The sequence below is a fragment of the Protopterus annectens genome, chromosome 2.part1, assembly GCF_019279795.1.
Source record: "Protopterus annectens isolate FY-2018-M chromosome 2.part1, PAN1.0, whole genome shotgun sequence".
In the NCBI taxonomy this organism is placed as follows: Eukaryota; Metazoa; Chordata; order Ceratodontiformes; family Protopteridae; genus Protopterus; species Protopterus annectens.
This window is the reverse complement of record NC_056729.1, coordinates 1,880,319,388-1,880,335,581: the sequence shown is the minus strand read 5'-3', so window position 1 is coordinate 1,880,335,581 and position 16,194 is coordinate 1,880,319,388. Positions and strand designations below refer to the sequence as shown.

Sequence of the window (16,194 nt, the reverse complement as noted above, 5' to 3'; positions counted from 1 at the left end):
GTGCCTATTGTACTGCTGTACAGGGTGCCATGCCCTCTGCAGCCCACTGCAATCACACCATGCCTACTATCTGTCATCAATGTGCAGGGTACTAGCAATAAAGTGGGATATTCTAGGCAAGTGTGTCTGTGTATGACACATGGGTTCAGAACGTATTCTGGGTAATAGTAGGGTTGCATACTTTGCTCACCAGGCCTTTTGCCAGATGTAGGGGTATGGCTTGCCAACACAGTCCCTTGGCTGACTGACATCTGTACTCCTCGTGAGGTGGCATTGTGACATATAATACAGACACCATATAGGAAAACTACAAAATCCACTCCCCAACATGTCCAGTGGTTAGACACTCACAGCCACCTCCTCACAGGCTCTGACTGTCAAACACACACACCTGCCATGTCTTGGAATAGAACCCCTTCCTAACTAGTGTATCACACTACAGCATTACACAGTTACAGCATGCACTATGGAGATTACTGGGTTACAGCAGTCCCAGAGGTGTATTACTAGGTGGGTGATAACAGCAGGATTGCCAAAGGTGGTTATGTGAATTGTAAAGAGTGTGCATACTCTAAAAAGCATTGTTCATTTCTCAGGCAGACAGAGACACACACAGTTAGCCTGTTATGGAATAGAACCCCTATCTAACTAGTTTATCACACTACAGCATTATGCAGTTACAGCACACACCACAGAGATTACTGGATTACAGAAGACCCAGAGGTGTATTTCTAGGTGGGTGACATCAGCAGGATTGCCAAAGGTGGTTATGTGAATTGTAAAGAGTGTGCATACTCTAAAAGGCATTGTTCCTTTCTCAGGCAGAGAGACACACACACAGTTGGTCTCTCTTGGAATAGAACCCCTACCTAACTAGTCAATCACACTACAGCAATACGTGGTTACAGCACACGCTATGGAGAATACTGGGTTACAGCAGTCCCAGAGGTGTATTTCTAGGTGGGTGACATCAGCAGGATTGCCAAAGGTGGGTATGTGAATTGTAAAGAGTGTGCATACTCTAAAAGCATCATTTCTTTCACAGGCACACACACACACACACACACACACACACACACACACACACACACACACACACACACACACACACACTTGACCTGTCTGGGATTAGAACACCTACCAAACTAGTTTAACACACTACAGCATTACGCAGTTACAGCACACACCATGGAGATTACTGGGTTACAGCAGTCCCAGAGGTGTATTCATAGGTGGGTGACATCAGCAGGATTGCCAAAGAAGGTCATTTCAAGTGTACTGCGAGTTGTACATGTCTGTTACCTGCATGTACCCGCTGCTTACTGTCACAAAAACACATTTACACCTGCTTACAACTGCTTAAAAGTGTCTTATGCAGTCCTAATTGACAGTATCAACAAGGCTTGCAGGTCTTGAATCCTGGACCATGCACACTGAGGTCACTGGATGTACCACTAAGCCATCTGGGTTGTATACATTTTGCATGGAGTCTATAATGCACATCCTACTACAGGTATTCCACAGTATTGAAAGCAAATGGGACAGTCACTTTGTGTACATATGTACAGTACCCTTGAATGTACTGTACTCTGTGAAACGGCAAAGACAAGTCTACATCTGTATAACTGTCATACCTATATATATATATATATATATATATATATATATATATATATATATATATACATACATACACCTATGAGATGTGTACACACACATATATATATATTCATATACACAGACACAGCTATAGCTATACATATATATATATATATATATATATATATATATATATATATATATATATATATATACATACACACGTCTGACCACCCTTTGTGACACAGAAGGGTTCCAAAGGAACTGACGTGTACACAAAACAGAGGCATCTCTTGTGTTATAACATTTAAATCTTAAGCAGTGGAGTTAGGGTGGGGGAATGATGGGTATGGACTTACACCCCATCGACCACTTCTGTGTCTCTGCTCAACAGTGGCACAGGAAAATAACATACCAACTGGAGTCTTTACCATTCTTAACTATGTAATACTTCGTAGACATCGGTCACCACAGATGGCTACCACGGTGTGCTAAAAGACATTACACATGTGTATGCCTGGCTACAGGATAGTCACACACAAGCATGCACACACTTGCCAGTATAGGTAACTACTACAGTGGTATGCAGTTGGGGTATGTGCTACAGAACACATACAATTACACTTACTCTGATTCCACTTCTGAGCTGGGTGACATCACAGGACCGATTACTTGCAGTGGGGAGGGGGGGAAGAGAGAGGTTTAGCAGTAGACAAGGATAAAGGCCAGTGCAAAAGGAGGTATCTCTTTGGAATGCAGCAAAACCCACTGTCATGCAGGATGCAGACACAAATACACACATACAGCCACACTCAGCCATTTGCTGACACACACACTCAGGCAATTGTTGACACACATACACACACACACACACACACACACACACACACACACACACACACACACACACACACACACACACACACACACAGCTGCCAGTGGTGGGATCAGAACTCCTGCCTATCTACAGATCACTATTACAGTACTACGCAGTTACACGATGTGCCACAGAAATTACACATTCCAAGGCAGTCAGACTGCCCTTCTAAGATTGAGGACAACAACAGGGAGACTGACAGTCAGGAAGTACATAGCTGTAAACCTGTGTGTTTAAAGTAGGTGTCCATTACAACCTGTATGCACAAACAAGACACATCATCTGCAGGTAGGCCTGAGAGGTATAGTTGTATCACAACAGGAACCTGAACGGGAGTATGGCCATCTGTGGAATGGACAACTACTATCACTATACAGGGTTACAGTGGGCATGCTCATGCACTTAGTAGCACAGAGCCGTTTGGGATGCACTGTGACTACAACTACACAAGGTTATACTAGGCATGCTCATACACTTAGTAACAAAGGGCTTGTTGGATGCACTGACTCAAATTATACAAGGTTGCAGTGGGTACACTCATACACTTAGTAGCACAGGGCTCTTTAGGATGCACTCCAATTCTAACCACAGAAGGCCACAGTGTGCATGCTCATACACTTACATGTACATAACACATAATGAACTCCTATTGTAAACACACAGGTTTACAGCTATGTACATCTTACCTGCCAGTATATATGCACATCATACTGGTTTACTACCAAATACCTGTATGTGGCCCGTAAATGATATTTTATTTATTTATTTATTTTTATTTTACATTTGTTGACCGGGCTAGTCTAGCTGGATATATGTCCATTTTCAGTAGAGACCCGGAGAAAAGACAGCAGTGTAGATTACAGATATAAAAAAAACATAAACATATAGAAAACAGACACAGTTGTTACATACAATTTTAAAAAAAGCAGTAAGTAGAGTAAACATTAATGTAAAAAACAAAAAATTTTTTTTTTTTTTTTTTTTTTTTTTTTTTTTGTCAGAAAGCATACATATAAAGTTACTGTAAGAATAGATAGGATAGGAGAGGAAGGAGTGAGTTAACCTGGGTTGGTGCAGGAGCATAGCCAGTGTTTGTTGAGTGAGAGAGAGCACAAAGATGTGATGTCAGAGGGTAATTTATTCCACATTTTTCCTAGATATATCACAGATATATCTGTGTCTGTGCTGTGTGATACACATGCATACATGTACAAGAAGTACTGACATATATATGTTAAGTATACACATTCATGCATGCGTGGACGTGACAGACAATAGGTCACCTGGGTCACACAGACGGATGCTACCTACAGCATGTGTCTCACACCTTGCTGCCCTGAAAGGCATACAATGATAGCAGGTTGTGGACAGTGGCATTATACGTGGAACAGTGGCATGTGCAAGCATATTGTGTGAGCCACATTGTGTAATGGTACTGAGGTGCAGGTGTCAAGATGACCTCTCCCGGCGGTGTTAGTAGTTGTCATTATTAGCAGGACTGCTACCCTAAGTATATCTCACATTGGTCATATACACAATTTCTGCTGCTGTCCGTCACCTTACATGAGGCATTTGCTACCAAGCACATAGATTCATAGGTTCATAGGTTCATAGATTAATACTAGGCTAATTGCCCTTGTGGGCCATTTTAAGCCTAGCCAATTACCCCATGTGAGAATCAAACCCTGTACCTTGTGTCTGCAAGGTAAACACCTTAACCATTATGCCATCCTCCCACTTACTGCTACTCGCAGTGATGTCATGGTACGAGTGGCAACTGCTAGACCAAAACAATGAGCCAATGTCCAGCTGTTATTATGAAGTTGTCCAGTGTCTGTCATTCTGGGCTGTCATGACTGAATGACAAGCCTTCAACACAGAGCACATACATCCATGTTTCAGGTGTGTGTGGATAATACCTAGGTCACATTTACACATATAGCCGCATTCCAAGGCAAATGTCCTACACCCAGAAGTAACACCCTGGCACCTACAAGACAATTACATTGGATGCTTATGCTAACCAGTGCTAGATGTGTGGCTTTAGTAATCCATTTGCTCAATGTAGAATCTACAATGAGGAATACTGACATCTGTGCAGTGAGGAACACCTGGCTGAAGGCTCTGTAGTGCACAATTGCACTACCACCATATAACTCAGATCCAGACATGTGGGCCATAACAGTGGTATGGACCATTCCAGGTGGTGGTGTACACATATTCATAAAGGCTACTCACATGTAAAGACCACTACTCTGACATAACACATCACAGATGAGTCAGGTACAGGTGACAGTGGCAAATGCTGCATTCTAGGTTGTATCCTCATATACATCCACCACCTTGTCCCCAGACTACCAACACACATCCATATGTCATATAACATAGTTTGATAGACCACTGGATAACCCTCGATTGGTGGACTGTACCTATGCCTACATCAACTGTGCAAAGTACCCATGTACAGACACAGCTGCATAATGTGTTATACAATGCAATAATACCACTGTTTGTAACCAGCTCAGTTGTACACATACCAGGGTCCCTCAGATGTTGTCAGCATTAACACGGTCGACTGTTGCTGTACACCAGTAAACAACACATAACTGTACCTGCCCTGGATATGTACATCCCACACTCATACGACATAAATGACATTACCATAGCTTTCGTTATCATTTCTACATACAGGTGGCTACAGTCATTACACACATGCACATGGCAGATAGCATGCTAACAGTATATAAGGTTTGATATCTATGTTAACAGAGGTAATATTCCCTCTCTATTGGTCACCCATGACACCTATCATATCATACAACACCCCATGTGGCATGTATGTCTTTAGACATATCCACCTAATGCAGTGCCTATAAACATACCCAAATAACAGGATCATAGGACCTACACAAGGCCTGTATTGACAGACTCAGGGAAATTCAGCTCTGCTCTGTATGTTCCTGAGTAGTCACTGGTGATATGTTCATGACATGTACTGCCATGTGTGGCCACAGCTCCTACATATACCCCATGTCAACAATTGCAAGCCATGCATGCTGTGTGCTGTCTGGACATTAGCTTTAGTACCACAATAGCCAGTACATGCTGGGGTGAGATGTTTACAAGCCACAGACCTCACACATGCTTGAATGAGTGTACTGCCTAGCTCTAACAGAGCACATTGCTGGCACTCTTCCAGTAAACATGAGGTATGTGTGGCAAATACGATGTGCTCACTGTTGACCATTACAGTGCCCTGGCTTTACCATGGCACTGTCAAGTAACAGTTTGACATGGAATAATGCTGTGTGTGTCCCGCTGATATGTGCTGTTGTCATATATGTACACTTGGCTACTCGGTGAAGGTGGTGGTGTCCTACCAGTACATGAATACAACATCCATTATGGTGTAATGCTTGGCTATGTTTCACACATGGTGTGGGGAAGGTGTAGAATGTATCCTCTTGACCTGCTAGTGCACTAACTGATATAGACCGCATATGTGTACATGTATTGATGTTTGTGTAGATTCCATTTGTGTGCAGTGTCTGATGTCTGAAGGTGACTGTTGTCTTAGTACATCATGCTGTTGCAGTACAGCCTCAACATTGCCAACTGTATATGGTGATATGCTCTAAGTACAGTAAGCCGTGCATGAGGTATGGACAGATGTTTGGACATGACTACTAAGTGGTGGGGCTTCTTTGCAGATGAATGATTACTGAGGACAGCTCACTGGTGTATTACAACCAGTCCTACAATAACCTGTGTAACTGCTAAGGTCAGGTTTTGTTAACTGAAGTGGAAGACAGACAATGTACAATGCTGTAAGGGTGACACTGAAGGCAAACTTCATGACACCTGTAACAGTAATACCTCCCCTGTGCATATATTGTGCATATATCAGCACAGTTGGCAAAGGAAAGAGTCAGTAAGCTTTTTACTCGATGCGATAGTGCTGTACTTCTGTAATACCTATTATGAGATAGACAGGTGTTTGATTCACAGTACTGGCACGTGTGGGTGTCTGTGTGTCCATATTTGTCACGTATGGTTGGGAATACATCCCACATGCTATCACTCTCCTGAACACTGTTGTTGACACCAGTACAGAGTGAAGTGTAGAAAGAAAGGCATAGGCAGGTGGTTGAACCTCACACATGTAAAGTGTCTGTATGTGTGTGACATAGGTGTATATCTTTGTGAATGCCACAGTGTGTGTGTGTGTGTGTGTGTGTGTGTGTGTGTGTGTGTGTGTGTGTGTGTGTGTGTGTGTGTGTGTGTGTGTGTATGGCTGTCCGGTCCCTGGAGTGAGGCTGTATTTTACCATAGTGAAATGTTAATGCCCCCTCCCCCCATCCACTCAATGCAATCTAGCATCCCTGTTGATATCATCAATCGTAGACGGGCATTCTAACTGCCTGTTAACATGTACACCCTGGGGTGTGACCTGTTGTTACATAGCCTACTAATGGACCCCCCTCCCCACATACACTCACTGCACTGTAGTATCCCTGTCGATGTCCTCGATCTTAGGCCATTCAAACTAGCTGTACATGTGTAATCTCTGTGGCACATCTTGTAATTGCGTAGTACTATAATGATGATATGCATAGGCAGGGGTTCTCATCTGAACACTGGCAACTGTGTGTGTGTGTGTGTGTGTGTCAGAGTGTGTGTTACTGTGTCTGTGAATCCCTGAGTGTGTGGGTGTGTCTGTGTTTGCATGCTGTCATGGCAGTGGGTATTACTGCTTCCCAATGAGAAGCCACTATTTCCACTGGCCTTTACCCTTGTCATCCAGTATACCACTCTTTTACCTCCTCCCTGCTCCAGGTAACTATACCTGTGATGTCACCCACTATGGATGTGACAGCTCTGAACACACTAGCTTACTACACAGCTATCATGCTCTTGGATCATTAGAACAGTAAACATAATTGAAACATGGGAGAATATAACTGTGATGTGGAAGCTACAAAGTGCATGCAGGTATTGTCATACTGACCTGTGGGTAGTCAACATGTACATATGGGACACTAACCACAAACACCGCATCTCCCGGCACATGCAACAACACCTGAAAGAGGAAGGCAGAACGTCAAGATCAACATGCTGTTAGTGTTGTTACATGTGATACATACTGTCAAACGTACAAAATGCATTCTAAAACTGTAATACATGGTATGTCTGCTGCCTGTCAACACTACTCAACAATATTAATCTACAGTTGTATACCTAGTATGTTCACCCTGTGCATCAGACCATATGAGCATGTCCCTGCACCAATGGTGTGGATGACAGGGATGCGGCACAGGCATCATCATATGCACAGGGTGATAATGTTTGCCAGAGGTCTAGGCTGCACCATTGGATGACATCATGTGTGTGTGTGTTAGGGCCTGTGATATCATTGGGTGTGTGTGGATGTTATGCGTGTGTGTGTTGAGGTGCCCTACATTTGTTTCCAGTGTGTGTGTATGCATGCACACAGGTCTGGCATGTGGCTGACCTACACAGGGGTATTATTGACAGCTGCAGACTGTACAAGGCATATTTCACAGTTCACGGTGTCCGGCCATGGCCACATGACCTGTGCCTGCCAGGGGTTGCATGGGCACTACCAGGCAGAGGTCCAGATTGGGTACTGTCTGATGACACATGTCCACTGTTGGGACCATCCAGGACCATGTGCACATGGCCTGCTGTGTTCTGGTGTGGACTGCACAGCACCAGCTGCACTGCTGCTGCTACCACCACTATGGGAGCGGGCATGTGCAGTAGCATGTTCACATAGACCTTCAACAGGTGATGTAGCTGACCTACATCCACGTGCCCGATGCCTCACTCCCACCAGATGTTCCAGCACAGACGTTCCATGCTCGAGGATTGACATGCCACAGTCAAGGACTCCCACCATGTCACCCAATCGTCTATCCAAAACATCTGCAAGATGATGGTGAGCATTTGCAAGTGCCTGGATGTTGTCAGTTAATGAATGGACAGCAGCCCTCTGAAGCCTCAGACCTTCTCTGTTGTGCCATTCAGCAGGTGCCTTTGCCTCCATTACAGCCTGAAACATGCATCTGGTGACTCTGTGGTGCTTTGTCTCGCAGGGACATGTTGGCCAGTGGTCCTCCTATGAGCAGCGCTGGGCACATGCCTGTGTGGGACATCACCAGTCAGTTGACTGGGATCATGGTGTGCAGGCACACCTTACATAGTCTCCACACTTCCCTGTTCCATGCTAGTAACCACCAAATGTCCTTCCTCTATGGCCAGTGGTGATGAGGTATGTGTAGGCAGGGGAACTGTGTGTGAGGATGAGGGGGAGATAGGTGGAATGGCAAACAATGGCACAGATTCAGCCCTTGACAACCCTGCGTGTGCCTCAATCATACTATCATCATCACTACTAGAGTCTGTGGAGACACTAACATCAGGTGGACTGCAGGAGGGCAACGCACCTACATCAACACCTGTGAGGGAAAGACAAGAATTGTACATTACAAGTTATACCAGACACACACAGACACACACATACACACAGACTCACACAGACACACACACACTGCATGCAGGTGATATGGCAGATGGCATTCAGCTTAGACAATTATAGTTTCAGCTTAGACAATTATAGTGGTAGTTATCATACATCCCTGAGTTGTACACAACAGCATGCATGTGTTATAGCAGCCAGCAGGCATCTTACACAACTATAGTGGTGGTTAGCATACATACCTGTATTGCACCATTTGTGTTAGTAGCCTATGCCCCATACCTGCAACACAATGCATGCACTTTGCACTGGTACACCGCACTGCCATGGTGTGTGCAACATATACTACATGTTAACAGACCATCGCTGACCTTTGTACATCTGCCACTGATGCTTTGTTTTGGCCACTGCCCCTATGTGTGAGGACATGAGCAGTAGGATATGTCAACTGCATACTATGTTTGCCTGAGCCCTAGCTTGCATATCTCCCCCAAAGCAGTGCATGTCTGTTCAACATTATTCCGCCTACCCCTGAGCTGAGTCTAGACATTGTGCATGTGGCTGTACACACATGTTTGACATGGTTATCCCTACTTTGCAACGACGTGTTATACTAACATGGGCCTTCAGCTGATGCAATGTTGTCTGTCCATCCTACAAATATGCAGGGACATACTGCACATTGAGCTGATGTGCATAGCCATTGTAGTGCATCATGTGGCTTCACAATTGCTATACAGTGTGAGCTACTGACACAGTTCATAGCCATGACTATGTTCACGTACAATACATATCTAATGTGGAATGTGACCCACATCACTGAGGTGTATACACACTAAACCCTAATGTGGAATGTGTGACACAGGTCACAGAAGGGTATACGGATGACACCCCTGAACATCTGCAACCATATTACTGATGCCTGGCAACTATGCCCACACATGGCTAACTTAGCAGTACTCTATGTCCCATATGCCATCTGTGTACCTCACACACATGAGGAGCAGGCATGACAGTGATGTCTGACACCAGCAAGGTGAATGTACTGTATCTGTGGCCTGATGTGGTTGTATGTGTATGTTGTGCAACACATGTATGTATTTGGATACTGTATAGGTGAATGCTTTCATGTCGTGACACACTCAAGATGTTCAAGACATGTTATGTGGTGGTTTCATGTTATGCCTACACAAGCTGTGCACAGGCCTGTATGATGTTTAGTGTTTCACATCTGCAATATCACCATTACACAAAGGCCATAGTTGTATTGTGTCGGGCCAATGTACAACAGGGTGTACACACATGTACATCACTTCTACTGTGTGTGTTACTTCATGTCTCTAGCCATCCTCCATGGCAATGTGTACACATGTTCTGTCCAATAGTTGTGATGGCCATCTTATTTCACATGTCAGTATTACCCCATATGACTTACACCCATAGATGCCATATGCTCCACTGAGGACAAGGTTATGCAGACAAAGGGTGGTATGTATGGGATGTGAGACGTGTTTTGCAGGATAGTTGAGCAGTGTTGCAGTCAGCCCACTACATGTCATGGACATGTCAGATAGCACATGACATTGTGTGACATTCATAGCAAGGGTATAATCCACAAGGGTGTATCCTGTGGGCCAGTCATACTCCAGCTCCAACACATTTAGAGTGTGTGTGCACATATGCTCTTTGTACAGTACTGTTCGTATTCCCAACATGTGTAATGCTGATATGTAGTACCTGTCCCTACAGTGGAACACACCTCCACCATTGTATTCATTGTTGTCCACACATCTGGCAATGACAGTTTGGAAGGTTTAGTGTATGTGTTTCATATAGTCTTCAATTGTTTCACATGGGTAAACACTGTGATGCATTGCAGGTCTAACCAGTGTCCATTAACAGGATCACCATACATTATGTGTACATGTGTTATGGCACACAGCATGCAATTAATATGTTCTGTGCATTATCAAGCCTGGTAAATAATAACAATCTCACCTGACACAGGCTGCTGTCACTGTAAAATGCCAGAGGTACCTAAACAGGAGTGTCACAGCAGTAAGATCATTATCCACACCTGTGTGATAGCTACAGGGTGCAATGTCCATGTTAGCACATAAGCCAGTACAATACACTATACTATGGAGTATGCACATCTGTGCATACATAGAGTAGCAGACTATAGTATGTGGCATGTGTGCATACATGCCTTGCATATGATGTTACATTACATATTGTACAGTAACACATGTGACCATGTGAAATATACTTGTGTTATATGTGCACTAGTGACTTAACAGGCAACTCCAGGTTCGGTGATTGAGAGACACCCACCTCCACAATACCAGCTACAGCTTGTGGATGGAGGTCTATAGGTTTCCCGAGGTTGGCCAGTAGCTCCTCAGTATGTGTGAGTGGGGGCTGGGTGAGTGACCCCCCACCTGTTGCACCTTGTTCCCTGGTGATTGCATTAGCATGCTGTTTCGCCCGTCTTATGAGGTCAATGCAGTGCTGGCGCACCTGCTGATAGATGTGATTGTGACCGCCAACATCATTTACCCTCCTGCAGAGTTCCTCCCACAGGGCATCCTACTGCTCTGCATCCTGTGGCACATGGCTGAAGAGTGTTTTGTGGTTGTCGAGGAGGTATGGGATGAGGACCTCATCCTCCAAGCAGCTGTATGCCGGCAGTCTGCTACATGGCATACCTGGAAGACATAATGATGGAGACAGGTCACAGTAACTCACAGAGAAGTACAGCAGTACAGCTGAACATACATGTGTATCACATTTATTAAGATTACAAATACGCCTTTGCAAATTTACATGACGCTAACACCACTGACATGTATAAGTCAAACACATTTGTCACTTACTGGTGATGTGATGTTATCACCATATATGCGTGTGTCATGTGATGACATTGCTCATAAATCATGTGAATGTTGTCTTGATGTGGGCATGTCTGTTTGCCTGTACTGGTGTCTTTACCTAGCAGCACATGCCTGGATGTGTTCACATTAATGCAATCAACCTTAATGCTGTGTATATGTCACATATATAGTCATACATAGCCATTAGGGACATGACCTGTGACCCTGCAGACTTGCAAGCATGTATGTGTTTTGCCATATACATCTACATGGCACTGTACAGCTGTGTAGCATCCTGCCATGTATTGCCTGTGTTGCACATGTATAACACATGGGACAATAGCTAGCCTGATGGTATTTTCAGGGTTGGATATCAACTATAGCATGTATGGTCATAGTGATCTAGTATGCTATATGCCCTGGGCCATTTATGAGCCTAGGCAGACAGGTTACCTAGCTGTAGGCAACAGACAGGTAGGTTTCAGTGGCCAGGTCAAGCAGTGCCACAGAACATATCCACAGGGTTACTGATATATTTGGTATGCAGTCATCACACCATGTGACAGAGAGGGGCGATGTCTAGTTTTGCCAGACAGGGATGCATAGTATGGCAAGAGTATGTTAAGCGTATGGGACAGAGATCTGTCAGGCATGTTGTGATCCTTGTACTAGAAAGGTGGATGTCCATGAAGTATGTATTTATTTGGGATCAGGATGTGTTAAGTGTAGTATGTCCAACACCTCTAGGTTGGACATGGCTTTATTCAGGGTAGGCTGCATGCTACATAGTGCAGCTAGGGATTGGGAAGGGCAGTGTAGGCCATCTACACATAGGCAATAACTGTTAAAGGAAATATGTGATCTATTATGGGTCACATCGGTGTTGAGTATGGATGAGCAATTATCTTTATATTCCTGGATGGCACCCTGTCATGATTAGGGGTGCCACATATGACTACCTGTCTGGTGTGGTGAAGTAACTATCAAATGAAAGGGTACTGTCCAGCTGCATCCCATACACACAGTTGCCATTATGTTGACCGCTGCCTAGGTGGTAGTTCATGGGTACAGGGTTTGTAACATAGGGGATGACAATGCAATACTTAGCTGTCAGATTGTGGCCATATGTCACACACCACATATCTGACACACTAAGGCCCTTCTGTAATGGTTAAGGTGTTTGCCTTACAAACACAAGGTACAGGGTTTGAGTCTCACAAGGGATAATTGGCTAGGCTTAAAATGACTCGCAAGGGCAGTTAGCCTAGTACTAATCTATGAACCTATCTATCTATGAACCTATGACTATTGCTCCTAGTTCATAGTCATAGTCATTTGCAAACATCAATAGGCTGATGCCTTCTGTGTTAGTCTGTGTGGTTTAGATAACAAAGAGGAGGAGTACCAGGAATGAATCCTGTATTACTGTGGCTGGCACTGGTTTGAGGTGCGTGTATGTCAGACACCTTCTGTAGTGTTGGTTCTGCCAGCAGTCCAATTGCCAATCACTCCTGTGACATAGGAATATACACCTAGTTTACTGAGTGTAGCTGGAACACAGTATGGGCGATGGTGTCCTATGACCTGGCAAGGTCATGCTATGCAGTGTAAATCAACCCTACTGTCATCTACATCTGTACCGAGTACATCAAATACATTGATCATGGTTCATGGCCTTACAGACCAGACTCAGCAGGGTAGTTGTGCACTATTTCCCATTATCAATGGTGTCTCTCCCTTTGTGGGGTGTGATAACTGTTGCTGTGCACCATTCAGTGTGTACACAGACCGACATGGAGCTATGATTGAACATGATGTGTATGTGGATAGCTGAATTTTCTTACATTTGTGTAGGATACACCCTGGGATGTTGACAGGTCCCATGAAAGCTGTATGTATGGCTTTAGAGAGTGCAGCATGTACCTGCATAGTCGTTATTACAGGGGCCCTGTAGTGTACATGGATATATTACTAAGTGTACCTATTGGGGGGGGGAGTGGGTTTAGGTTCTCCAAGACCCTATCTGGATGAACTGGTGCTATTTCTGTAGGTGCAGTACTTCCCATGCCATAGTGCTGTGCAGCACGGCAGGTCTTGTCGTTGCCATTACAATTATGACACAGCTATAGAATGCTCTGTGCTTGGCCTCATAATATGTGGCTGATTAGTTTCACATTAGCTTTGTGTGGTTTTATATGGTGTATCTGCATCTTACTGAGGCTGACCAGGGATAACCTACACTCATGTGTGTTCACTCTTGCAACAGTTACTACCTTCTGTGATACAGTTTAAAGCATGGTACCACCAGTTTGCCTTCTTGTTTGTGCACATATGTGATTGTTTAAAGTTCATTTGTGTAGGATTCAGCATTTGCACATGCATTGTCCATCTGCATGGGTGTCATGACAGTCACCAATCTGCTCTTAGGAAACACAACATTGGCATTGGAGACTAACTATGTGTAGCATACTGTTAGCCCTGTTTGTGTGACTACTGTGATCCAGGTCAGTGGGGTCAATGCAATCCAACATGCATTGAGCACAGGTGTTGGTACATGATGAGTCTTCCCAGTTCATAATGGAATAGTTGAGAGTAGCCATTATTATGGTTCTGTCTCAGACCTAATCTTCCCCATTACAGCATATTATGACAGTTGGAAAATCCGTGGCCTGGTGGGTGATCTGTCTCAAGGTGCAATTTGAATTTCACTTTGGAAGACAAAAGTAGTTGCTAAGCATAATGCATCTGAAGTTATGCAAGTGCAGCTAGCGTGGGGGTGTACTGGTGGGTGATCCGTCGCAAGGTGCTATTTGAAATCCACTTTGGCACAAAGGTAGTTGCTCAGCATAATGCATCTGAAGTTATGCAAGTGCAATTAACATGAGGGTGTACATTTCCTTCAGGAATATGGACACACCTGTGGCCCATGTGTTCCAATAATGGATAATGGCCAAGAGGTGAGGTATGTGTTATAACATGGTCATGCAGGTGTACTCTCCAGAGCATTGAAACATGTCTCAGCCACTGCACAGATATGTTCTCCATGTTAGGGATTGACATATGTGTGTCCGTATAGTGTTTCTGACATGTATCATTGTGTAGCGAGACCCGCAGTTTATTGCTTGGCTGTTCCTGTAACAGCAGTGGACCTTCACTTGAACTGTGCATGATGAAGGCACTATAGGGGAAGCATGAGCCCTAGGCAGTATCCGGATTCCCAGGGGTGAGAGGTGCAGGCCCTGTCTGGCAAAGCATCATGGTCTGTCAACCACGTTATCCCAGACAGACAGATACTGGATACCCTTTGACTTGTACCACTACACTAGACAATTGTGGAATACAATCCTTTTGTCCCGGTACTGCAGTATCATTCTGGCCAATGGCAGAATGCTACCCAGGCCTTGGGACATACCTGCATGGGCAAGAAGACCTGACAGTTCCTACATGTGTTTCCATGCAGTCCAGGCTACTGCATCACAGGTCCTGCACAACAACATGGAATATGCCAGAGCCATGTGTATAGTTCAAAAGGTGGTCTGAGTGTATGGGTATGTGGCTAATCATGGCAGACAGGCAGCTGACAGTAGGTATGCCCTCGTATAGGTTGGTGTGTAACATAGTGCTAGAGTTTGCATTCACAAATGAGTACTGTTGGGCATGTTTCCAGTCACATGTTATGAAGTGTGGCACAATTATGCAAACTATGTCATATAGTTTGTGTATTTCGGTGTCTGTCTCTTCCTGCTTGGGGGGTCACTTGTTTGGCCAGATATTTAGAAGCGTCTGTGAATGTGTATGATTTCTGGTAGTGTGTGTGGGTGTCCTTTCTGTGTTCTGGTAAGGGTATGTGTTGACGAGCTGCATGTGTTAACCTACACCTCATAACTGTCCAGTCCAGTCATGGCTGTAGACTGGGCTGCCTTCCAGCTTAACCCTGTAGCTGCATCCCAAACAATGTGTGGGGTGTGGTGTTAGGTGGGTTTGGCAGTGTACATGGCATAGAGATTACATTCCCCCAGGATGGCCACATACACAAAGCTGACATTAGTAAACACCAGTAACTGACTAGTGGATATGCCTGTATGAGCATGCAGTACTACAAGTACCAAGTACTGTGTTTAGTTTATGTATTGCCTATGAAGATGATTTAGACAGTGATGCTCACATGTAAATATCTGTGTTATGGAAGTGACAACACTGGCTATTACAGAAACATTGTAGCTACCTTTAGCAGCAATCCTCCTCTGAGGAGCACATCACATCCTGTTAGTTGATTACAGATGATGCAAGTGTCTACAGGTCTGTTTCCTTCTCTAGGTATATACTCCCATATCCACCAGGACCAT

The 16,194-nt window shown here is 44.4% G+C and overlaps 1 protein-coding gene across 1 annotated transcript in view; it reads left to right on the top strand.

Annotated features, from left to right (window-relative positions):
* The window catches only part of LOC122794677 (disintegrin and metalloproteinase domain-containing protein 33-like), a 2,280,125-nt gene that overhangs the window by 693,310 nt on the left and 1,570,621 nt on the right, over positions 1-16,194 (top strand). The gene's annotated exons all lie outside the window — the stretch shown is intronic.